The sequence below is a fragment of the Gossypium raimondii genome, chromosome 1 (genome assembly GCF_025698545.1).
Source record: "Gossypium raimondii isolate GPD5lz chromosome 1, ASM2569854v1, whole genome shotgun sequence".
NCBI classification, from domain to species: domain Eukaryota; kingdom Viridiplantae; phylum Streptophyta; class Magnoliopsida; order Malvales; family Malvaceae; genus Gossypium; species Gossypium raimondii.
Genome location: NC_068565.1, coordinates 32,081,396 through 32,085,516, shown reverse-complemented (window position 1 = coordinate 32,085,516; position 4,121 = coordinate 32,081,396). Strand labels below are relative to the sequence as shown.

Sequence of the window (4,121 nt, the reverse complement as noted above, 5' to 3'; positions counted from 1 at the left end):
TACCAAGTTTGCAGGAATGATAAAACTATGCACTTTGACTAACACATCTTTTAACACTCCTTTCGGATGCACTGAAGATCTGTTAGCCAATTATAGTGTAATTTATTTGTTCTTGAGGTCCCCTAACCTGAGTTTTTCATATATGGATAGAGCCATTAAATTGATACTATCTCCTAAATCACATAGGGCTTTATTGAAATGGATACTCCCTATCTTTATTGGAATTGTAAAACTTCCTAGGTCTTTCAGCTTTTGGGGAACCTATCTAGATATAATAGCACTACAAGAAGTGCTCGTATTAACTTGTTAACCCGCCTTAATCAAAGGCAAATTAACATTTAATTTTTTAAAAAAATTTTAAAAACTTGCCTTCATCCCATTTTTGTCTCTCTTCCAATGTTGAAGGGAATGGTATCGGTGTGATAGCAGGTTCATTGTCAACCTCTTGAGGGTCCTCTTGATGATCTTCTGCATTCTCTCTTGTCTTCTCTTGTGTCAGAGTTTTTGGGCTACTCAAGATTTTTCCTGAATGGAGCGCGATTGCTTTCACATTCCCTTCCTTTCGAGGATTATTTTCAGTATTGCTAGGAATGTTGGTGCCAATTTTTCTTTTGATATCTCTCACTATACTCATCAATTGGCTCATTTGATCTTTTAGCTTAGTTAATTTTTTTGTCAAATTAGTGCATTCAGATTGCATTTTCTTCACATTTGTCCTCAATGACTGTGTTTCCCCCTCTATCCGATCCAAGTATTGACCACATATAGTATGGTCATTTGGGTTGGCTTTTTCCTGAGGTTTTTGTAAATAAGGAGGTTGATAATTAGTGTTTTTGACTTGATTCGAAGTATTACCTCCTTCTTGATTTCCCCACATCTCAGGTTTGGGTGATCTCTCCATCCATGATTGTACATATTTGAATATGGGTTTCCACCCCTATTTCGATATGATTCATGTCCTCGGTTGGATTGTTGATAAAATGGAAGAGCGGTTTGTTCCCTCCATATATGGATGGTACACTATTTTCAGATTCTATTCGGTTGATTCTGTCCACTAGCTATTGATGTCTATCATCCACCTGGACAGCATTTACCATAGATGGTCTCTAGCCATATGTATATTGCTCAGTTGGCCACTAGTAGAAGTTCATCACTATATTTTCTATTAATTCATATGCATCCTCATATGCTCGGTTCATTAAGGCTCCTCCTACTGCTCCATCTAATCCTGACCTTGTGTGTACATCCAACCCATTGTAAATATTTGCAGTCGTAACCACTCAGGCAATCTGTGATGTGGACATTTTTGAATCAGTGCTTTAAAACGCTCTCAAGCTTCATGAAAACTCTCTCCCTCTAACTTTTTGAACATAACAATCTCTCTTGTTAGCTGGACTGTCTTGTTAATGGGGAAGAACTCTTGTAGGAACTTTCCTGCAAGTTCGTCCCATGTTGTGATGGACCTTGGTGCCTGCGAATCAAACCAAGAAAATTCATTATCAATTAATGAGAAGGGGAACAACCGAAGACGAATAGCATCATCACTGAACCCATTATATTTGAAAGTGTCACAAAGCTAGAGGAATCATTTTAAATACTGACTCGAATCTTCTGTTATCGTTCCTCAAAACTGGAAATTGTTCTAGATCATAGCTAGCTTAATTTCAAAATTATTGGTCATGATAACTGGCACCGTTATACTCCATTGAACCATATCCAAATTTGGTAGAACGTATTCCCTTAGAGTTATTTCATTATGTGCCATAAGATTGCCTGCAGGTAGTTATGATGGTGGTGGTGGATCTTATAGGTTATTTTGGTTAACTTCGTTGAATAGTGGATTTTCTCGTGGTGGTAAATTACCTATAGCAAGTGGTTGATTCTACATTTGTTGTTGCTGTTGTTGCTATTGCTGGCGATGATTCCTACGAATTATTCTTTTTGGATCTATGACTATCTCTATAGGTGTTCCTTTGCTACGTGTCATACACTAAACCCAAAAGAAGAGATTAGCAAAAATAAATAAAAATAAAATAAATCGTAGCTATAATTTAAAATTTTCCTAATTATTTTATAAAAATTCCAAAATTAAAATTAAAATTAAATTAGTGATGTTGCCTCCCCGGCAATGGCGCCAACAACTTGACCGCCTCTAGACGTATCAACGTCTAGATTAAAAAACCGCACAAAATATTTTAAAGAGGCAGTATCCGTAAGTATACGGGTCAAGTTTTAATATAGTTACAACGGAGTAGATAGTACTCCGAGTATCGTACTCAAGGGAGGCAAGCACTAAGTTAATTCTAACCTAAGCACAAATAGATCTAATTAGTACTTTAGATAGATTATCTTACAATGAAATATTAAAGAAATATTTTTGGTATTTTTAATAACAACAATAAAAAGAAAAGCAAAGAAATAAATCGTGAGAAGTCAAATAGTAGAATCTGTCAAATCTGAGCATGGGTGATTAGTTTGCTCCGGTAAACATAACCATTGTCGCTTCGGGTTTTGTTGTTCAATCAACTTGTCGATAACCCAGTAGGATCTTCCAATCTTCTACTAGAATAACAAGTCTGCAAGAACTACTTATCTCTCAACCTCACAGTCAAGACCGATTCAGGGTTAAGGTGTTCACCTATAAACCATACCAATTTTGGTTTAATTCTCACCTTAATAACTTCCTAGGATCGTCAAGCTAGGGTTTTAAGTTCTTCCTTTCCAGAACAACTGATCCGTTAAGAAAACCCTAAAAATAGTTAATTAATCATACCTCCAATCACTAATCTCCCATAGGAGGATTAGTTCTTCATGAATATTATTAACAGTATAAACTTGATATATAAAATAGCTATGAATAAAAATTCAAGAATATAAAGTTTAGAAGAAGCCTAATTTGTATTGAATAGAATGTCAAATCCTCATAGAGTTTGATCAAGTTCACAAATCTAATCTCTTCCACAAAATCAAAGAACAAAAACTGAAATAAACCTAAAGCCTAAGAAAAGAGAAAGACTAAAAGACTAAAAATAGGAATAAAATTATACAATATCTAAAGTCATCCATAACATGGGTTAGATGAGCCTATTTATAGACTTAAGAGTGGTCGTCGTCCTTAGCCGTAGGTCGGTGGCTATCGTCCTTAAGCCTAGGCCAACTGCCATCATCGTGCTTAATGTTTGATTGTGTAGACCAAAACACCCCTGGCTCGTAATTATTTATCGTACAGAGGTGATGTCGTGACACACCAAGTCATGTGTCCCAACATTGAAGGTAGTATGGTTCATCTTCAGGGGTGTGTCACGACAGCCTCAAGCTTTGTCGCGACACTGAAGGCAATCTTGAAATTCTTCTATTCTGCTTCCTATGTTGCGATATCCAACTCTTCGTGTTACAACACAACAACTAGTATTGAGTTAGTACACATCCTAATAGTCTCTTACACGCTCATAAAACATATTAGCTCACCTTTAGGCCCCATTCGACCCCTATGGTCAATAAAAGACTCAAATTACACATTTTATTGAATGCAAATAGAATTACAAAAACTTAACTCAAACTTAACCAAAGTGCTTGTAGTCAAGCTCCTAAAGTATGAAAACTAGTTTAATTTGCTACACCAAATTACAATAGATCAATAAAATTCTTCTACAATTTGAATAACAAAGGCTTCTTTGGGAGTGATACAGAATTGCTCCCATCTATGATACCATACTAAGGACCATATTTCATTACAAAGAACCATTGATGGTTCGAATCCCCTTTCTTGGATAAAAGTTTTTCCTTGAAGTTTAAGATAATACTTCTCGGCATTTTGGTTTCGAAATTTTAAGGAATTCAAAACTGTCGTTGGTTCTTGCACACTCGACTTTTTAGAATTTCTAGGTGGCATGTTAAATATAATTTATACTAATATGAAAGATGTATCACACAATATTTCCAATGTAAAGGTAAAAATAAATTTTTGAACCCTTAACCTCGATATTGTAGTCCTTGTTGCTCTGTTCCTAATCGGTTATGTCAATCCTGCATCAACTAATGTTCCAGATTGCAAAAGAGGCTTGTAGATTTAGGGATTTAATGAAAAGGGGTTTTGTGGTTTTGAGAGGTTTAAAATGTGA

At 35.6% G+C, this 4,121-nt stretch overlaps 1 non-coding gene across 1 annotated transcript; it reads left to right on the top strand.

The window, feature by feature from the left end:
- The first annotated feature begins 1,286 nt into the window (after positions 1 to 1,286).
- Positions 1,287 to 1,397, top strand: LOC128032772 (small nucleolar RNA R71). Its single transcript, XR_008189091.1, has one exon. It is a non-coding gene; the product is annotated as a small nucleolar RNA R71 (small nucleolar RNA).
- The last annotated feature ends 2,724 nt before the right edge of the window (positions 1,398 to 4,121 follow it).